Raw genomic sequence first — 19,321 nt, 5'->3', positions numbered from 1 at the left:
GGGGGGGGGGGTGGGGGGGGGGGGGGGTGGGGGGGGGGGGGGGTGGGGGGGGGGGGGGGTGGGGGGGGGGGGGGGTGGGGGGGGGGGGGGGTGGGGGGGGGGGGGGGTGGGGGGGGGGGGGGGTGGGGGGGGGGGGGGGTGGGGGGGGGGGGGGGTGGGGGGGGGGGGGGGTGGGGGGGGGGGGGGGTGGGGGGGGGGGGGGGTGGGGGGGGGGGGGGGTGGGGGGGGGGGGGGGTGGGGGGGGGGGGGGGTGGGGGGGGGGGGGGGTGGGGGGGGGGGGGGGTGGGGGGGGGGGGGGGTGGGGGGGGGGGGGGGTGGGGGGGGGGGGGGGTGGGGGGGGGGGGGGGTGGGGGGGGGGGGGGGTGGGGGGGGGGGGGGGTGGGGGGGGGGGGGGGTGGGGGGGGGGGGGGGTGGGGGGGGGGGGGGGTGGGGGGGGGGGGGGGTGGGGGGGGGGGGGGGTGGGGGGGGGGGGGGGTGGGGGGGGGGGGGGGTGGGGGGGGGGGGGGGTGGGGGGGGGGGGGGGTGGGGGGGGGGGGGGGTGGGGGGGGGGGGGGGTGGGGGGGGGGGGGGGTGGGGGGGGGGGGGGGTGGGGGGGGGGGGGGGTGGGGGGGGGGGGGGGTGGGGGGGGGGGGGGGTGGGGGGGGGGGGGGGTGGGGGGGGGGGGGGGTGGGGGGGGGGGGGGGTGGGGGGGGGGGGGGGTGGGGGGGGGGGGGGGTGGGGGGGGGGGGGGGTGGGGGGGGGGGGGGGTGGGGGGGGGGGGGGGTGGGGGGGGGGGGGGGTGGGGGGGGGGGGGGGTGGGGGGGGGGGGGGGTGGGGGGGGGGGGGGGTGGGGGGGGGGGGGGGTGGGGGGGGGGGGGGGTGGGGGGGGGGGGGGGTGGGGGGGGGGGGGGGTGGGGGGGGGGGGGGGTGGGGGGGGGGGGGGGTGGGGGGGGGGGGGGGTGGGGGGGGGGGGGGGTGGGGGGGGGGGGGGGTGGGGGGGGGGGGGGGTGGGGGGGGGGGGGGGTGGGGGGGGGGGGGGGTGGGGGGGGGGGGGGGTGGGGGGGGGGGGGGGTGGGGGGGGGGGGGGGTGGGGGGGGGGGGGGGTGGGGGGGGGGGGGGGTGGGGGGGGGGGGGGGTGGGGGGGGGGGGGGGTGGGGGGGGGGGGGGGTGGGGGGGGGGGGGGGTGGGGGGGGGGGGGGGTGGGGGGGGGGGGGGGTGGGGGGGGGGGGGGGTGGGGGGGGGGGGGGGTGGGGGGGGGGGGGGGTGGGGGGGGGGGGGGGTGGGGGGGGGGGGGGGTGGGGGGGGGGGGGGGTGGGGGGGGGGGGGGGTGGGGGGGGGGGGGGGTGGGGGGGGGGGGGGGTGGGGGGGGGGGGGGGTGGGGGGGGGGGGGGGTGGGGGGGGGGGGGGGTGGGGGGGGGGGGGGGTGGGGGGGGGGGGGGGTGGGGGGGGGGGGGGGTGGGGGGGGGGGGGGGTGGGGGGGGGGGGGGGTGGGGGGGGGGGGGGGTGGGGGGGGGGGGGGGTGGGGGGGGGGGGGGGTGGGGGGGGGGGGGGGTGGGGGGGGGGGGGGGTGGGGGGGGGGGGGGGTGGGGGGGGGGGGGGGTGGGGGGGGGGGGGGGTGGGGGGGGGGGGGGGTGGGGGGGGGGGGGGGTGGGGGGGGGGGGGGGTGGGGGGGGGGGGGGGTGGGGGGGGGGGGGGGTGGGGGGGGGGGGGGGTGGGGGGGGGGGGGGGTGGGGGGGGGGGGGGGTGGGGGGGGGGGGGGGTGGGGGGGGGGGGGGGTGGGGGGGGGGGGGGGTGGGGGGGGGGGGGGGTGGGGGGGGGGGGGGGTGGGGGGGGGGGGGGGTGGGGGGGGGGGGGGGTGGGGGGGGGGGGGGGTGGGGGGGGGGGGGGGTGGGGGGGGGGGGGGGTGGGGGGGGGGGGGGGTGGGGGGGGGGGGGGGTGGGGGGGGGGGGGGGTGGGGGGGGGGGGGGGTGGGGGGGGGGGGGGGTGGGGGGGGGGGGGGGTGGGGGGGGGGGGGGGTGGGGGGGGGGGGGGGTGGGGGGGGGGGGGGGTGGGGGGGGGGGGGGGTGGGGGGGGGGGGGGGTGGGGGGGGGGGGGGGTGGGGGGGGGGGGGGGTGGGGGGGGGGGGGGGTGGGGGGGGGGGGGGGTGGGGGGGGGGGGGGGTGGGGGGGGGGGGGGGTGGGGGGGGGGGGGGGTGGGGGGGGGGGGGGGTGGGGGGGGGGGGGGGTGGGGGGGGGGGGGGGTGGGGGGGGGGGGGGGTGGGGGGGGGGGGGGGTGGGGGGGGGGGGGGGTGGGGGGGGGGGGGGGTGGGGGGGGGGGGGGGTGGGGGGGGGGGGGGGTGGGGGGGGGGGGGGGTGGGGGGGGGGGGGGGTGGGGGGGGGGGGGGGTGGGGGGGGGGGGGGGTGGGGGGGGGGGGGGGTGGGGGGGGGGGGGGGTGGGGGGGGGGGGGGGTGGGGGGGGGGGGGGGTGGGGGGGGGGGGGGGTGGGGGGGGGGGGGGGTGGGGGGGGGGGGGGGTGGGGGGGGGGGGGGGTGGGGGGGGGGGGGGGTGGGGGGGGGGGGGGGTGGGGGGGGGGGGGGGTGGGGGGGGGGGGGGGTGGGGGGGGGGGGGGGTGGGGGGGGGGGGGGGTGGGGGGGGGGGGGGGTGGGGGGGGGGGGGGGTGGGGGGGGGGGGGGGTGGGGGGGGGGGGGGGTGGGGGGGGGGGGGGGTGGGGGGGGGGGGGGGTGGGGGGGGGGGGGGGTGGGGGGGGGGGGGGGTGGGGGGGGGGGGGGGTGGGGGGGGGGGGGGGTGGGGGGGGGGGGGGGTGGGGGGGGGGGGGGGTGGGGGGGGGGGGGGGTGGGGGGGGGGGGGGGTGGGGGGGGGGGGGGGTGGGGGGGGGGGGGGGTGGGGGGGGGGGGGGGTGGGGGGGGGGGGGGGTGGGGGGGGGGGGGGGTGGGGGGGGGGGGGGGTGGGGGGGGGGGGGGGTGGGGGGGGGGGGGGGTGGGGGGGGGGGGGGGTGGGGGGGGGGGGGGGTGGGGGGGGGGGGGGGTGGGGGGGGGGGGGGGTGGGGGGGGGGGGGGGTGGGGGGGGGGGGGGGTGGGGGGGGGGGGGGGTGGGGGGGGGGGGGGGTGGGGGGGGGGGGGGGTGGGGGGGGGGGGGGGTGGGGGGGGGGGGGGGTGGGGGGGGGGGGGGGTGGGGGGGGGGGGGGGTGGGGGGGGGGGGGGGTGGGGGGGGGGGGGGGTGGGGGGGGGGGGGGGTGGGGGGGGGGGGGGGTGGGGGGGGGGGGGGGTGGGGGGGGGGGGGGGTGGGGGGGGGGGGGGGTGGGGGGGGGGGGGGGTGGGGGGGGGGGGGGGTGGGGGGGGGGGGGGGTGGGGGGGGGGGGGGGTGGGGGGGGGGGGGGGTGGGGGGGGGGGGGGGTGGGGGGGGGGGGGGGTGGGGGGGGGGGGGGGTGGGGGGGGGGGGGGGTGGGGGGGGGGGGGGGTGGGGGGGGGGGGGGGTGGGGGGGGGGGGGGGTGGGGGGGGGGGGGGGTGGGGGGGGGGGGGGGTGGGGGGGGGGGGGGGTGGGGGGGGGGGGGGGTGGGGGGGGGGGGGGGTGGGGGGGGGGGGGGGTGGGGGGGGGGGGGGGTGGGGGGGGGGGGGGGTGGGGGGGGGGGGGGGTGGGGGGGGGGGGGGGTGGGGGGGGGGGGGGGTGGGGGGGGGGGGGGGTGGGGGGGGGGGGGGGTGGGGGGGGGGGGGGGTGGGGGGGGGGGGGGGTGGGGGGGGGGGGGGGTGGGGGGGGGGGGGGGTGGGGGGGGGGGGGGGTGGGGGGGGGGGGGGGTGGGGGGGGGGGGGGGTGGGGGGGGGGGGGGGTGGGGGGGGGGGGGGGTGGGGGGGGGGGGGGGTGGGGGGGGGGGGGGGTGGGGGGGGGGGGGGGTGGGGGGGGGGGGGGGTGGGGGGGGGGGGGGGTGGGGGGGGGGGGGGGTGGGGGGGGGGGGGGGTGGGGGGGGGGGGGGGTGGGGGGGGGGGGGGGTGGGGGGGGGGGGGGGTGGGGGGGGGGGGGGGTGGGGGGGGGGGGGGGTGGGGGGGGGGGGGGGTGGGGGGGGGGGGGGGTGGGGGGGGGGGGGGGTGGGGGGGGGGGGGGGTGGGGGGGGGGGGGGGTGGGGGGGGGGGGGGGTGGGGGGGGGGGGGGGTGGGGGGGGGGGGGGGTGGGGGGGGGGGGGGGTGGGGGGGGGGGGGGGTGGGGGGGGGGGGGGGTGGGGGGGGGGGGGGGTGGGGGGGGGGGGGGGTGGGGGGGGGGGGGGGTGGGGGGGGGGGGGGGTGGGGGGGGGGGGGGGTGGGGGGGGGGGGGGGTGGGGGGGGGGGGGGGTGGGGGGGGGGGGGGGTGGGGGGGGGGGGGGGTGGGGGGGGGGGGGGGTGGGGGGGGGGGGGGGTGGGGGGGGGGGGGGGTGGGGGGGGGGGGGGGTGGGGGGGGGGGGGGGTGGGGGGGGGGGGGGGTGGGGGGGGGGGGGGGTGGGGGGGGGGGGGGGTGGGGGGGGGGGGGGGTGGGGGGGGGGGGGGGTGGGGGGGGGGGGGGGTGGGGGGGGGGGGGGGTGGGGGGGGGGGGGGGTGGGGGGGGGGGGGGGTGGGGGGGGGGGGGGGTGGGGGGGGGGGGGGGTGGGGGGGGGGGGGGGTGGGGGGGGGGGGGGGTGGGGGGGGGGGGGGGTGGGGGGGGGGGGGGGTGGGGGGGGGGGGGGGTGGGGGGGGGGGGGGGTGGGGGGGGGGGGGGGTGGGGGGGGGGGGGGGTGGGGGGGGGGGGGGGTGGGGGGGGGGGGGGGTGGGGGGGGGGGGGGGTGGGGGGGGGGGGGGGTGGGGGGGGGGGGGGGTGGGGGGGGGGGGGGGTGGGGGGGGGGGGGGGTGGGGGGGGGGGGGGGTGGGGGGGGGGGGGGGTGGGGGGGGGGGGGGGTGGGGGGGGGGGGGGGTGGGGGGGGGGGGGGGTGGGGGGGGGGGGGGGTGGGGGGGGGGGGGGGTGGGGGGGGGGGGGGGTGGGGGGGGGGGGGGGTGGGGGGGGGGGGGGGTGGGGGGGGGGGGGGGTGGGGGGGGGGGGGGGTGGGGGGGGGGGGGGGTGGGGGGGGGGGGGGGTGGGGGGGGGGGGGGGTGGGGGGGGGGGGGGGTGGGGGGGGGGGGGGGTGGGGGGGGGGGGGGGTGGGGGGGGGGGGGGGTGGGGGGGGGGGGGGGTGGGGGGGGGGGGGGGTGGGGGGGGGGGGGGGTGGGGGGGGGGGGGGGTGGGGGGGGGGGGGGGTGGGGGGGGGGGGGGGTGGGGGGGGGGGGGGGTGGGGGGGGGGGGGGGTGGGGGGGGGGGGGGGTGGGGGGGGGGGGGGGTGGGGGGGGGGGGGGGTGGGGGGGGGGGGGGGTGGGGGGGGGGGGGGGTGGGGGGGGGGGGGGGTGGGGGGGGGGGGGGGTGGGGGGGGGGGGGGGTGGGGGGGGGGGGGGGTGGGGGGGGGGGGGGGTGGGGGGGGGGGGGGGTGGGGGGGGGGGGGGGTGGGGGGGGGGGGGGGTGGGGGGGGGGGGGGGTGGGGGGGGGGGGGGGTGGGGGGGGGGGGGGGTGGGGGGGGGGGGGGGTGGGGGGGGGGGGGGGTGGGGGGGGGGGGGGGTGGGGGGGGGGGGGGGTGGGGGGGGGGGGGGGTGGGGGGGGGGGGGGGTGGGGGGGGGGGGGGGTGGGGGGGGGGGGGGGTGGGGGGGGGGGGGGGTGGGGGGGGGGGGGGGTGGGGGGGGGGGGGGGTGGGGGGGGGGGGGGGTGGGGGGGGGGGGGGGTGGGGGGGGGGGGGGGTGGGGGGGGGGGGGGGTGGGGGGGGGGGGGGGTGGGGGGGGGGGGGGGTGGGGGGGGGGGGGGGTGGGGGGGGGGGGGGGTGGGGGGGGGGGGGGGTGGGGGGGGGGGGGGGTGGGGGGGGGGGGGGGTGGGGGGGGGGGGGGGTGGGGGGGGGGGGGGGTGGGGGGGGGGGGGGGTGGGGGGGGGGGGGGGTGGGGGGGGGGGGGGGTGGGGGGGGGGGGGGGTGGGGGGGGGGGGGGGTGGGGGGGGGGGGGGGTGGGGGGGGGGGGGGGTGGGGGGGGGGGGGGGTGGGGGGGGGGGGGGGTGGGGGGGGGGGGGGGTGGGGGGGGGGGGGGGTGGGGGGGGGGGGGGGTGGGGGGGGGGGGGGGTGGGGGGGGGGGGGGGTGGGGGGGGGGGGGGGTGGGGGGGGGGGGGGGTGGGGGGGGGGGGGGGTGGGGGGGGGGGGGGGTGGGGGGGGGGGGGGGTGGGGGGGGGGGGGGGTGGGGGGGGGGGGGGGTGGGGGGGGGGGGGGGTGGGGGGGGGGGGGGGTGGGGGGGGGGGGGGGTGGGGGGGGGGGGGGGTGGGGGGGGGGGGGGGTGGGGGGGGGGGGGGGTGGGGGGGGGGGGGGGTGGGGGGGGGGGGGGGTGGGGGGGGGGGGGGGTGGGGGGGGGGGGGGGTGGGGGGGGGGGGGGGTGGGGGGGGGGGGGGGTGGGGGGGGGGGGGGGTGGGGGGGGGGGGGGGTGGGGGGGGGGGGGGGTGGGGGGGGGGGGGGGTGGGGGGGGGGGGGGGTGGGGGGGGGGGGGGGTGGGGGGGGGGGGGGGTGGGGGGGGGGGGGGGTGGGGGGGGGGGGGGGTGGGGGGGGGGGGGGGTGGGGGGGGGGGGGGGTGGGGGGGGGGGGGGGTGGGGGGGGGGGGGGGTGGGGGGGGGGGGGGGTGGGGGGGGGGGGGGGTGGGGGGGGGGGGGGGTGGGGGGGGGGGGGGGTGGGGGGGGGGGGGGGTGGGGGGGGGGGGGGGTGGGGGGGGGGGGGGGTGGGGGGGGGGGGGGGTGGGGGGGGGGGGGGGTGGGGGGGGGGGGGGGTGGGGGGGGGGGGGGGTGGGGGGGGGGGGGGGTGGGGGGGGGGGGGGGTGGGGGGGGGGGGGGGTGGGGGGGGGGGGGGGTGGGGGGGGGGGGGGGTGGGGGGGGGGGGGGGTGGGGGGGGGGGGGGGTGGGGGGGGGGGGGGGTGGGGGGGGGGGGGGGTGGGGGGGGGGGGGGGTGGGGGGGGGGGGGGGTGGGGGGGGGGGGGGGTGGGGGGGGGGGGGGGTGGGGGGGGGGGGGGGTGGGGGGGGGGGGGGGTGGGGGGGGGGGGGGGTGGGGGGGGGGGGGGGTGGGGGGGGGGGGGGGTGGGGGGGGGGGGGGGTGGGGGGGGGGGGGGGTGGGGGGGGGGGGGGGTGGGGGGGGGGGGGGGTGGGGGGGGGGGGGGGTGGGGGGGGGGGGGGGTGGGGGGGGGGGGGGGTGGGGGGGGGGGGGGGTGGGGGGGGGGGGGGGTGGGGGGGGGGGGGGGTGGGGGGGGGGGGGGGTGGGGGGGGGGGGGGGTGGGGGGGGGGGGGGGTGGGGGGGGGGGGGGGTGGGGGGGGGGGGGGGTGGGGGGGGGGGGGGGTGGGGGGGGGGGGGGGTGGGGGGGGGGGGGGGTGGGGGGGGGGGGGGGTGGGGGGGGGGGGGGGTGGGGGGGGGGGGGGGTGGGGGGGGGGGGGGGTGGGGGGGGGGGGGGGTGGGGGGGGGGGGGGGTGGGGGGGGGGGGGGGTGGGGGGGGGGGGGGGTGGGGGGGGGGGGGGGTGGGGGGGGGGGGGGGTGGGGGGGGGGGGGGGTGGGGGGGGGGGGGGGTGGGGGGGGGGGGGGGTGGGGGGGGGGGGGGGTGGGGGGGGGGGGGGGTGGGGGGGGGGGGGGGTGGGGGGGGGGGGGGGTGGGGGGGGGGGGGGGTGGGGGGGGGGGGGGGTGGGGGGGGGGGGGGGTGGGGGGGGGGGGGGGTGGGGGGGGGGGGGGGTGGGGGGGGGGGGGGGTGGGGGGGGGGGGGGGTGGGGGGGGGGGGGGGTGGGGGGGGGGGGGGGTGGGGGGGGGGGGGGGTGGGGGGGGGGGGGGGTGGGGGGGGGGGGGGGTGGGGGGGGGGGGGGGTGGGGGGGGGGGGGGGTGGGGGGGGGGGGGGGTGGGGGGGGGGGGGGGTGGGGGGGGGGGGGGGTGGGGGGGGGGGGGGGTGGGGGGGGGGGGGGGTGGGGGGGGGGGGGGGTGGGGGGGGGGGGGGGTGGGGGGGGGGGGGGGTGGGGGGGGGGGGGGGTGGGGGGGGGGGGGGGTGGGGGGGGGGGGGGGTGGGGGGGGGGGGGGGTGGGGGGGGGGGGGGGTGGGGGGGGGGGGGGGTGGGGGGGGGGGGGGGTGGGGGGGGGGGGGGGTGGGGGGGGGGGGGGGTGGGGGGGGGGGGGGGTGGGGGGGGGGGGGGGTGGGGGGGGGGGGGGGTGGGGGGGGGGGGGGGTGGGGGGGGGGGGGGGTGGGGGGGGGGGGGGGTGGGGGGGGGGGGGGGTGGGGGGGGGGGGGGGTGGGGGGGGGGGGGGGTGGGGGGGGGGGGGGGTGGGGGGGGGGGGGGGTGGGGGGGGGGGGGGGTGGGGGGGGGGGGGGGTGGGGGGGGGGGGGGGTGGGGGGGGGGGGGGGTGGGGGGGGGGGGGGGTGGGGGGGGGGGGGGGTGGGGGGGGGGGGGGGTGGGGGGGGGGGGGGGTGGGGGGGGGGGGGGGTGGGGGGGGGGGGGGGTGGGGGGGGGGGGGGGTGGGGGGGGGGGGGGGTGGGGGGGGGGGGGGGTGGGGGGGGGGGGGGGTGGGGGGGGGGGGGGGTGGGGGGGGGGGGGGGTGGGGGGGGGGGGGGGTGGGGGGGGGGGGGGGTGGGGGGGGGGGGGGGTGGGGGGGGGGGGGGGTGGGGGGGGGGGGGGGTGGGGGGGGGGGGGGGTGGGGGGGGGGGGGGGTGGGGGGGGGGGGGGGTGGGGGGGGGGGGGGGTGGGGGGGGGGGGGGGTGGGGGGGGGGGGGGGTGGGGGGGGGGGGGGGTGGGGGGGGGGGGGGGTGGGGGGGGGGGGGGGTGGGGGGGGGGGGGGGTGGGGGGGGGGGGGGGTGGGGGGGGGGGGGGGTGGGGGGGGGGGGGGGTGGGGGGGGGGGGGGGTGGGGGGGGGGGGGGGTGGGGGGGGGGGGGGGTGGGGGGGGGGGGGGGTGGGGGGGGGGGGGGGTGGGGGGGGGGGGGGGTGGGGGGGGGGGGGGGTGGGGGGGGGGGGGGGTGGGGGGGGGGGGGGGTGGGGGGGGGGGGGGGTGGGGGGGGGGGGGGGTGGGGGGGGGGGGGGGTGGGGGGGGGGGGGGGTGGGGGGGGGGGGGGGTGGGGGGGGGGGGGGGTGGGGGGGGGGGGGGGTGGGGGGGGGGGGGGGTGGGGGGGGGGGGGGGTGGGGGGGGGGGGGGGTGGGGGGGGGGGGGGGTGGGGGGGGGGGGGGGTGGGGGGGGGGGGGGGTGGGGGGGGGGGGGGGTGGGGGGGGGGGGGGGTGGGGGGGGGGGGGGGTGGGGGGGGGGGGGGGTGGGGGGGGGGGGGGGTGGGGGGGGGGGGGGGTGGGGGGGGGGGGGGGTGGGGGGGGGGGGGGGTGGGGGGGGGGGGGGGTGGGGGGGGGGGGGGGTGGGGGGGGGGGGGGGTGGGGGGGGGGGGGGGTGGGGGGGGGGGGGGGTGGGGGGGGGGGGGGGTGGGGGGGGGGGGGGGTGGGGGGGGGGGGGGGTGGGGGGGGGGGGGGGTGGGGGGGGGGGGGGGTGGGGGGGGGGGGGGGTGGGGGGGGGGGGGGGTGGGGGGGGGGGGGGGTGGGGGGGGGGGGGGGTGGGGGGGGGGGGGGGTGGGGGGGGGGGGGGGTGGGGGGGGGGGGGGGTGGGGGGGGGGGGGGGTGGGGGGGGGGGGGGGTGGGGGGGGGGGGGGGTGGGGGGGGGGGGGGGTGGGGGGGGGGGGGGGTGGGGGGGGGGGGGGGTGGGGGGGGGGGGGGGTGGGGGGGGGGGGGGGTGGGGGGGGGGGGGGGTGGGGGGGGGGGGGGGTGGGGGGGGGGGGGGGTGGGGGGGGGGGGGGGTGGGGGGGGGGGGGGGTGGGGGGGGGGGGGGGTGGGGGGGGGGGGGGGTGGGGGGGGGGGGGGGTGGGGGGGGGGGGGGGTGGGGGGGGGGGGGGGTGGGGGGGGGGGGGGGTGGGGGGGGGGGGGGGTGGGGGGGGGGGGGGGTGGGGGGGGGGGGGGGTGGGGGGGGGGGGGGGTGGGGGGGGGGGGGGGTGGGGGGGGGGGGGGGTGGGGGGGGGGGGGGGTGGGGGGGGGGGGGGGTGGGGGGGGGGGGGGGTGGGGGGGGGGGGGGGTGGGGGGGGGGGGGGGTGGGGGGGGGGGGGGGTGGGGGGGGGGGGGGGTGGGGGGGGGGGGGGGTGGGGGGGGGGGGGGGTGGGGGGGGGGGGGGGTGGGGGGGGGGGGGGGTGGGGGGGGGGGGGGGTGGGGGGGGGGGGGGGTGGGGGGGGGGGGGGGTGGGGGGGGGGGGGGGTGGGGGGGGGGGGGGGTGGGGGGGGGGGGGGGTGGGGGGGGGGGGGGGTGGGGGGGGGGGGGGGTGGGGGGGGGGGGGGGTGGGGGGGGGGGGGGGTGGGGGGGGGGGGGGGTGGGGGGGGGGGGGGGTGGGGGGGGGGGGGGGTGGGGGGGGGGGGGGGTGGGGGGGGGGGGGGGTGGGGGGGGGGGGGGGTGGGGGGGGGGGGGGGTGGGGGGGGGGGGGGGTGGGGGGGGGGGGGGGTGGGGGGGGGGGGGGGTGGGGGGGGGGGGGGGTGGGGGGGGGGGGGGGTGGGGGGGGGGGGGGGTGGGGGGGGGGGGGGGTGGGGGGGGGGGGGGGTGGGGGGGGGGGGGGGTGGGGGGGGGGGGGGGTGGGGGGGGGGGGGGGTGGGGGGGGGGGGGGGTGGGGGGGGGGGGGGGTGGGGGGGGGGGGGGGTGGGGGGGGGGGGGGGTGGGGGGGGGGGGGGGTGGGGGGGGGGGGGGGTGGGGGGGGGGGGGGGTGGGGGGGGGGGGGGGTGGGGGGGGGGGGGGGTGGGGGGGGGGGGGGGTGGGGGGGGGGGGGGGTGGGGGGGGGGGGGGGTGGGGGGGGGGGGGGGTGGGGGGGGGGGGGGGTGGGGGGGGGGGGGGGTGGGGGGGGGGGGGGGTGGGGGGGGGGGGGGGTGGGGGGGGGGGGGGGTGGGGGGGGGGGGGGGTGGGGGGGGGGGGGGGTGGGGGGGGGGGGGGGTGGGGGGGGGGGGGGGTGGGGGGGGGGGGGGGTGGGGGGGGGGGGGGGTGGGGGGGGGGGGGGGTGGGGGGGGGGGGGGGTGGGGGGGGGGGGGGGTGGGGGGGGGGGGGGGTGGGGGGGGGGGGGGGTGGGGGGGGGGGGGGGTGGGGGGGGGGGGGGGTGGGGGGGGGGGGGGGTGGGGGGGGGGGGGGGTGGGGGGGGGGGGGGGTGGGGGGGGGGGGGGGTGGGGGGGGGGGGGGGTGGGGGGGGGGGGGGGTGGGGGGGGGGGGGGGTGGGGGGGGGGGGGGGTGGGGGGGGGGGGGGGTGGGGGGGGGGGGGGGTGGGGGGGGGGGGGGGTGGGGGGGGGGGGGGGTGGGGGGGGGGGGGGGTGGGGGGGGGGGGGGGTGGGGGGGGGGGGGGGTGGGGGGGGGGGGGGGTGGGGGGGGGGGGGGGTGGGGGGGGGGGGGGGTGGGGGGGGGGGGGGGTGGGGGGGGGGGGGGGTGGGGGGGGGGGGGGGTGGGGGGGGGGGGGGGTGGGGGGGGGGGGGGGTGGGGGGGGGGGGGGGTGGGGGGGGGGGGGGGTGGGGGGGGGGGGGGGTGGGGGGGGGGGGGGGTGGGGGGGGGGGGGGGTGGGGGGGGGGGGGGGTGGGGGGGGGGGGGGGTGGGGGGGGGGGGGGGTGGGGGGGGGGGGGGGTGGGGGGGGGGGGGGGTGGGGGGGGGGGGGGGTGGGGGGGGGGGGGGGTGGGGGGGGGGGGGGGTGGGGGGGGGGGGGGGTGGGGGGGGGGGGGGGTGGGGGGGGGGGGGGGTGGGGGGGGGGGGGGGTGGGGGGGGGGGGGGGTGGGGGGGGGGGGGGGTGGGGGGGGGGGGGGGTGGGGGGGGGGGGGGGTGGGGGGGGGGGGGGGTGGGGGGGGGGGGGGGTGGGGGGGGGGGGGGGTGGGGGGGGGGGGGGGTGGGGGGGGGGGGGGGTGGGGGGGGGGGGGGGTGGGGGGGGGGGGGGGTGGGGGGGGGGGGGGGTGGGGGGGGGGGGGGGTGGGGGGGGGGGGGGGTGGGGGGGGGGGGGGGTGGGGGGGGGGGGGGGTGGGGGGGGGGGGGGGTGGGGGGGGGGGGGGGTGGGGGGGGGGGGGGGTGGGGGGGGGGGGGGGTGGGGGGGGGGGGGGGTGGGGGGGGGGGGGGGTGGGGGGGGGGGGGGGTGGGGGGGGGGGGGGGTGGGGGGGGGGGGGGGTGGGGGGGGGGGGGGGTGGGGGGGGGGGGGGGTGGGGGGGGGGGGGGGTGGGGGGGGGGGGGGGTGGGGGGGGGGGGGGGTGGGGGGGGGGGGGGGTGGGGGGGGGGGGGGGTGGGGGGGGGGGGGGGTGGGGGGGGGGGGGGGTGGGGGGGGGGGGGGGTGGGGGGGGGGGGGGGTGGGGGGGGGGGGGGGTGGGGGGGGGGGGGGGTGGGGGGGGGGGGGGGTGGGGGGGGGGGGGGGTGGGGGGGGGGGGGGGTGGGGGGGGGGGGGGGTGGGGGGGGGGGGGGGTGGGGGGGGGGGGGGGTGGGGGGGGGGGGGGGTGGGGGGGGGGGGGGGTGGGGGGGGGGGGGGGTGGGGGGGGGGGGGGGTGGGGGGGGGGGGGGGTGGGGGGGGGGGGGGGTGGGGGGGGGGGGGGGTGGGGGGGGGGGGGGGTGGGGGGGGGGGGGGGTGGGGGGGGGGGGGGGTGGGGGGGGGGGGGGGTGGGGGGGGGGGGGGGTGGGGGGGGGGGGGGGTGGGGGGGGGGGGGGGTGGGGGGGGGGGGGGGTGGGGGGGGGGGGGGGTGGGGGGGGGGGGGGGTGGGGGGGGGGGGGGGTGGGGGGGGGGGGGGGTGGGGGGGGGGGGGGGTGGGGGGGGGGGGGGGTGGGGGGGGGGGGGGGTGGGGGGGGGGGGGGGTGGGGGGGGGGGGGGGTGGGGGGGGGGGGGGGTGGGGGGGGGGGGGGGTGGGGGGGGGGGGGGGTGGGGGGGGGGGGGGGTGGGGGGGGGGGGGGGTGGGGGGGGGGGGGGGTGGGGGGGGGGGGGGGTGGGGGGGGGGGGGGGTGGGGGGGGGGGGGGGTGGGGGGGGGGGGGGGTGGGGGGGGGGGGGGGTGGGGGGGGGGGGGGGTGGGGGGGGGGGGGGGTGGGGGGGGGGGGGGGTGGGGGGGGGGGGGGGTGGGGGGGGGGGGGGGTGGGGGGGGGGGGGGGTGGGGGGGGGGGGGGGTGGGGGGGGGGGGGGGTGGGGGGGGGGGGGGGTGGGGGGGGGGGGGGGTGGGGGGGGGGGGGGGTGGGGGGGGGGGGGGGTGGGGGGGGGGGGGGGTGGGGGGGGGGGGGGGTGGGGGGGGGGGGGGGTGGGGGGGGGGGGGGGTGGGGGGGGGGGGGGGTGGGGGGGGGGGGGGGTGGGGGGGGGGGGGGGTGGGGGGGGGGGGGGGTGGGGGGGGGGGGGGGTGGGGGGGGGGGGGGGTGGGGGGGGGGGGGGGTGGGGGGGGGGGGGGGTGGGGGGGGGGGGGGGTGGGGGGGGGGGGGGGTGGGGGGGGGGGGGGGTGGGGGGGGGGGGGGGTGGGGGGGGGGGGGGGTGGGGGGGGGGGGGGGTGGGGGGGGGGGGGGGTGGGGGGGGGGGGGGGTGGGGGGGGGGGGGGGTGGGGGGGGGGGGGGGTGGGGGGGGGGGGGGGTGGGGGGGGGGGGGGGTGGGGGGGGGGGGGGGTGGGGGGGGGGGGGGGTGGGGGGGGGGGGGGGTGGGGGGGGGGGGGGGTGGGGGGGGGGGGGGGTGGGGGGGGGGGGGGGTGGGGGGGGGGGGGGGTGGGGGGGGGGGGGGGTGGGGGGGGGGGGGGGTGGGGGGGGGGGGGGGTGGGGGGGGGGGGGGGTGGGGGGGGGGGGGGGTGGGGGGGGGGGGGGGTGGGGGGGGGGGGGGGTGGGGGGGGGGGGGGGTGGGGGGGGGGGGGGGTGGGGGGGGGGGGGGGTGGGGGGGGGGGGGGGTGGGGGGGGGGGGGGGTGGGGGGGGGGGGGGGTGGGGGGGGGGGGGGGTGGGGGGGGGGGGGGGTGGGGGGGGGGGGGGGTGGGGGGGGGGGGGGGTGGGGGGGGGGGGGGGTGGGGGGGGGGGGGGGTGGGGGGGGGGGGGGGTGGGGGGGGGGGGGGGTGGGGGGGGGGGGGGGTGGGGGGGGGGGGGGGTGGGGGGGGGGGGGGGTGGGGGGGGGGGGGGGTGGGGGGGGGGGGGGGTGGGGGGGGGGGGGGGTGGGGGGGGGGGGGGGTGGGGGGGGGGGGGGGTGGGGGGGGGGGGGGGTGGGGGGGGGGGGGGGTGGGGGGGGGGGGGGGTGGGGGGGGGGGGGGGTGGGGGGGGGGGGGGGTGGGGGGGGGGGGGGGTGGGGGGGGGGGGGGGTGGGGGGGGGGGGGGGTGGGGGGGGGGGGGGGTGGGGGGGGGGGGGGGTGGGGGGGGGGGGGGGTGGGGGGGGGGGGGGGTGGGGGGGGGGGGGGGTGGGGGGGGGGGGGGGTGGGGGGGGGGGGGGGTGGGGGGGGGGGGGGGTGGGGGGGGGGGGGGGTGGGGGGGGGGGGGGGTGGGGGGGGGGGGGGGTGGGGGGGGGGGGGGGTGGGGGGGGGGGGGGGTGGGGGGGGGGGGGGGTGGGGGGGGGGGGGGGTGGGGGGGGGGGGGGGTGGGGGGGGGGGGGGGTGGGGGGGGGGGGGGGTGGGGGGGGGGGGGGGTGGGGGGGGGGGGGGGTGGGGGGGGGGGGGGGTGGGGGGGGGGGGGGGTGGGGGGGGGGGGGGGTGGGGGGGGGGGGGGGTGGGGGGGGGGGGGGGTGGGGGGGGGGGGGGGTGGGGGGGGGGGGGGGTGGGGGGGGGGGGGGGTGGGGGGGGGGGGGGGTGGGGGGGGGGGGGGGTGGGGGGGGGGGGGGGTGGGGGGGGGGGGGGGTGGGGGGGGGGGGGGGTGGGGGGGGGGGGGGGTGGGGGGGGGGGGGGGTGGGGGGGGGGGGGGGTGGGGGGGGGGGGGGGTGGGGGGGGGGGGGGGTGGGGGGGGGGGGGGGTGGGGGGGGGGGGGGGTGGGGGGGGGGGGGGGTGGGGGGGGGGGGGGGTGGGGGGGGGGGGGGGTGGGGGGGGGGGGGGGTGGGGGGGGGGGGGGGTGGGGGGGGGGGGGGGTGGGGGGGGGGGGGGGTGGGGGGGGGGGGGGGTGGGGGGGGGGGGGGGTGGGGGGGGGGGGGGGTGGGGGGGGGGGGGGGTGGGGGGGGGGGGGGGTGGGGGGGGGGGGGGGTGGGGGGGGGGGGGGGTGGGGGGGGGGGGGGGTGGGGGGGGGGGGGGGTGGGGGGGGGGGGGGGTGGGGGGGGGGGGGGGTGGGGGGGGGGGGGGGTGGGGGGGGGGGGGGGTGGGGGGGGGGGGGGGTGGGGGGGGGGGGGGGTGGGGGGGGGGGGGGGTGGGGGGGGGGGGGGGTGGGGGGGGGGGGGGGTGGGGGGGGGGGGGGGTGGGGGGGGGGGGGGGTGGGGGGGGGGGGGGGTGGGGGGGGGGGGGGGTGGGGGGGGGGGGGGGTGGGGGGGGGGGGGGGTGGGGGGGGGGGGGGGTGGGGGGGGGGGGGGGTGGGGGGGGGGGGGGGTGGGGGGGGGGGGGGGTGGGGGGGGGGGGGGGTGGGGGGGGGGGGGGGTGGGGGGGGGGGGGGGTGGGGGGGGGGGGGGGTGGGGGGGGGGGGGGGTGGGGGGGGGGGGGGGTGGGGGGGGGGGGGGGTGGGGGGGGGGGGGGGTGGGGGGGGGGGGGGGTGGGGGGGGGGGGGGGTGGGGGGGGGGGGGGGTGGGGGGGGGGGGGGGTGGGGGGGGGGGGGGGTGGGGGGGGGGGGGGGTGGGGGGGGGGGGGGGTGGGGGGGGGGGGGGGTGGGGGGGGGGGGGGGTGGGGGGGGGGGGGGGTGGGGGGGGGGGGGGGTGGGGGGGGGGGGGGGTGGGGGGGGGGGGGGGTGGGGGGGGGGGGGGGTGGGGGGGGGGGGGGGTGGGGGGGGGGGGGGGTGGGGGGGGGGGGGGGTGGGGGGGGGGGGGGGTGGGGGGGGGGGGGGGTGGGGGGGGGGGGGGGTGGGGGGGGGGGGGGGTGGGGGGGGGGGGGGGTGGGGGGGGGGGGGGGTGGGGGGGGGGGGGGGTGGGGGGGGGGGGGGGTGGGGGGGGGGGGGGGTGGGGGGGGGGGGGGGTGGGGGGGGGGGGGGGTGGGGGGGGGGGGGGGTGGGGGGGGGGGGGGGTGGGGGGGGGGGGGGGTGGGGGGGGGGGGGGGTGGGGGGGGGGGGGGGTGGGGGGGGGGGGGGGTGGGGGGGGGGGGGGGTGGGGGGGGGGGGGGGTGGGGGGGGGGGGGGGTGGGGGGGGGGGGGGGTGGGGGGGGGGGGGGGTGGGGGGGGGGGGGGGTGGGGGGGGGGGGGGGTGGGGGGGGGGGGGGGTGGGGGGGGGGGGGGGTGGGGGGGGGGGGGGGTGGGGGGGGGGGGGGGTGGGGGGGGGGGGGGGTGGGGGGGGGGGGGGGTGGGGGGGGGGGGGGGTGGGGGGGGGGGGGGGTGGGGGGGGGGGGGGGTGGGGGGGGGGGGGGGTGGGGGGGGGGGGGGGTGGGGGGGGGGGGGGGTGGGGGGGGGGGGGGGTGGGGGGGGGGGGGGGTGGGGGGGGGGGGGGGTGGGGGGGGGGGGGGGTGGGGGGGGGGGGGGGTGGGGGGGGGGGGGGGTGGGGGGGGGGGGGGGTGGGGGGGGGGGGGGGTGGGGGGGGGGGGGGGTGGGGGGGGGGGGGGGTGGGGGGGGGGGGGGGTGGGGGGGGGGGGGGGTGGGGGGGGGGGGGGGTGGGGGGGGGGGGGGGTGGGGGGGGGGGGGGGTGGGGGGGGGGGGGGGTGGGGGGGGGGGGGGGTGGGGGGGGGGGGGGGTGGGGGGGGGGGGGGGTGGGGGGGGGGGGGGGTGGGGGGGGGGGGGGGTGGGGGGGGGGGGGGGTGGGGGGGGGGGGGGGTGGGGGGGGGGGGGGGTGGGGGGGGGGGGGGGTGGGGGGGGGGGGGGGTGGGGGGGGGGGGGGGTGGGGGGGGGGGGGGGTGGGGGGGGGGGGGGGTGGGGGGGGGGGGGGGTGGGGGGGGGGGGGGGTGGGGGGGGGGGGGGGTGGGGGGGGGGGGGGGTGGGGGGGGGGGGGGGTGGGGGGGGGGGGGGGTGGGGGGGGGGGGGGGTGGGGGGGGGGGGGGGTGGGGGGGGGGGGGGGTGGGGGGGGGGGGGGGTGGGGGGGGGGGGGGGTGGGGGGGGGGGGGGGTGGGGGGGGGGGGGGGTGGGGGGGGGGGGGGGTGGGGGGGGGGGGGGGTGGGGGGGGGGGGGGGTGGGGGGGGGGGGGGGTGGGGGGGGGGGGGGGTGGGGGGGGGGGGGGGTGGGGGGGGGGGGGGGTGGGGGGGGGGGGGGGTGGGGGGGGGGGGGGGTGGGGGGGGGGGGGGGTGGGGGGGGGGGGGGGTGGGGGGGGGGGGGGGTGGGGGGGGGGGGGGGTGGGGGGGGGGGGGGGTGGGGGGGGGGGGGGGTGGGGGGGGGGGGGGGTGGGGGGGGGGGGGGGTGGGGGGGGGGGGGGGTGGGGGGGGGGGGGGGTGGGGGGGGGGGGGGGTGGGGGGGGGGGGGGGTGGGGGGGGGGGGGGGTGGGGGGGGGGGGGGGTGGGGGGGGGGGGGGGTGGGGGGGGGGGGGGGTGGGGGGGGGGGGGGGTGGGGGGGGGGGGGGGTGGGGGGGGGGGGGGGTGGGGGGGGGGGGGGGTGGGGGGGGGGGGGGGTGGGGGGGGGGGGGGGTGGGGGGGGGGGGGGGTGGGGGGGGGGGGGGGTGGGGGGGGGGGGGGGTGGGGGGGGGGGGGGGTGGGGGGGGGGGGGGGTGGGGGGGGGGGGGGGTGGGGGGGGGGGGGGGTGGGGGGGGGGGGGGGTGGGGGGGGGGGGGGGTGGGGGGGGGGGGGGGTGGGGGGGGGGGGGGGTGGGGGGGGGGGGGGGTGGGGGGGGGGGGGGGTGGGGGGGGGGGGGGGTGGGGGGGGGGGGGGGTGGGGGGGGGGGGGGGTGGGGGGGGGGGGGGGTGGGGGGGGGGGGGGGTGGGGGGGGGGGGGGGTGGGGGGGGGGGGGGGTGGGGGGGGGGGGGGGTGGGGGGGGGGGGGGGTGGGGGGGGGGGGGGGTGGGGGGGGGGGGGGGTGGGGGGGGGGGGGGGTGGGGGGGGGGGGGGGTGGGGGGGGGGGGGGGTGGGGGGGGGGGGGGGTGGGGGGGGGGGGGGGTGGGGGGGGGGGGGGGTGGGGGGGGGGGGGGGTGGGGGGGGGGGGGGGTGGGGGGGGGGGGGGGTGGGGGGGGGGGGGGGTGGGGGGGGGGGGGGGTGGGGGGGGGGGGGGGTGGGGGGGGGGGGGGGTGGGGGGGGGGGGGGGTGGGGGGGGGGGGGGGTGGGGGGGGGGGGGGGTGGGGGGGGGGGGGGGTGGGGGGGGGGGGGGGTGGGGGGGGGGGGGGGTGGGGGGGGGGGGGGGTGGGGGGGGGGGGGGGTGGGGGGGGGGGGGGGTGGGGGGGGGGGGGGGTGGGGGGGGGGGGGGGTGGGGGGGGGGGGGGGTGGGGGGGGGGGGGGGTGGGGGGGGGGGGGGGTGGGGGGGGGGGGGGGTGGGGGGGGGGGGGGGTGGGGGGGGGGGGGGGTGGGGGGGGGGGGGGGTGGGGGGGGGGGGGGGTGGGGGGGGGGGGGGGTGGGGGGGGGGGGGGGTGGGGGGGGGGGGGGGTGGGGGGGGGGGGGGGTGGGGGGGGGGGGGGGTGGGGGGGGGGGGGGGTGGGGGGGGGGGGGGGTGGGGGGGGGGGGGGGTGGGGGGGGGGGGGGGTGGGGGGGGGGGGGGGTGGGGGGGGGGGGGGGTGGGGGGGGGGGGGGGTGGGGGGGGGGGGGGGTGGGGGGGGGGGGGGGTGGGGGGGGGGGGGGGTGGGGGGGGGGGGGGGTGGGGGGGGGGGGGGGTGGGGGGGGGGGGGGGTGGGGGGGGGGGGGGGTGGGGGGGGGGGGGGGTGGGGGGGGGGGGGGGTGGGGGGGGGGGGGGGTGGGGGGGGGGGGGGGTGGGGGGGGGGGGGGGTGGGGGGGGGGGGGGGTGGGGGGGGGGGGGGGTGGGGGGGGGGGGGGGTGGGGGGGGGGGGGGGTGGGGGGGGGGGGGGGTGGGGGGGGGGGGGGGTGGGGGGGGGGGGGGGTGGGGGGGGGGGGGGGTGGGGGGGGGGGGGGGTGGGGGGGGGGGGGGGTGGGGGGGGGGGGGGGTGGGGGGGGGGGGGGGTGGGGGGGGGGGGGGGTGGGGGGGGGGGGGGGTGGGGGGGGGGGGGGGTGGGGGGGGGGGGGGGTGGGGGGGGGGGGGGGTGGGGGGGGGGGGGGGTGGGGGGGGGGGGGGGTGGGGGGGGGGGGGGGTGGGGGGGGGGGGGGGTGGGGGGGGGGGGGGGTGGGGGGGGGGGGG

The sequence above is a fragment of the Sphaerodactylus townsendi genome, linkage group LG11, assembly GCF_021028975.2.
Source record: "Sphaerodactylus townsendi isolate TG3544 linkage group LG11, MPM_Stown_v2.3, whole genome shotgun sequence".
NCBI classification, from domain to species: domain Eukaryota; kingdom Metazoa; phylum Chordata; class Lepidosauria; order Squamata; family Sphaerodactylidae; genus Sphaerodactylus; species Sphaerodactylus townsendi.
The sequence above is the reverse complement of the archived record's forward strand: the minus strand, read 5'-3'. Positions refer to the sequence as shown.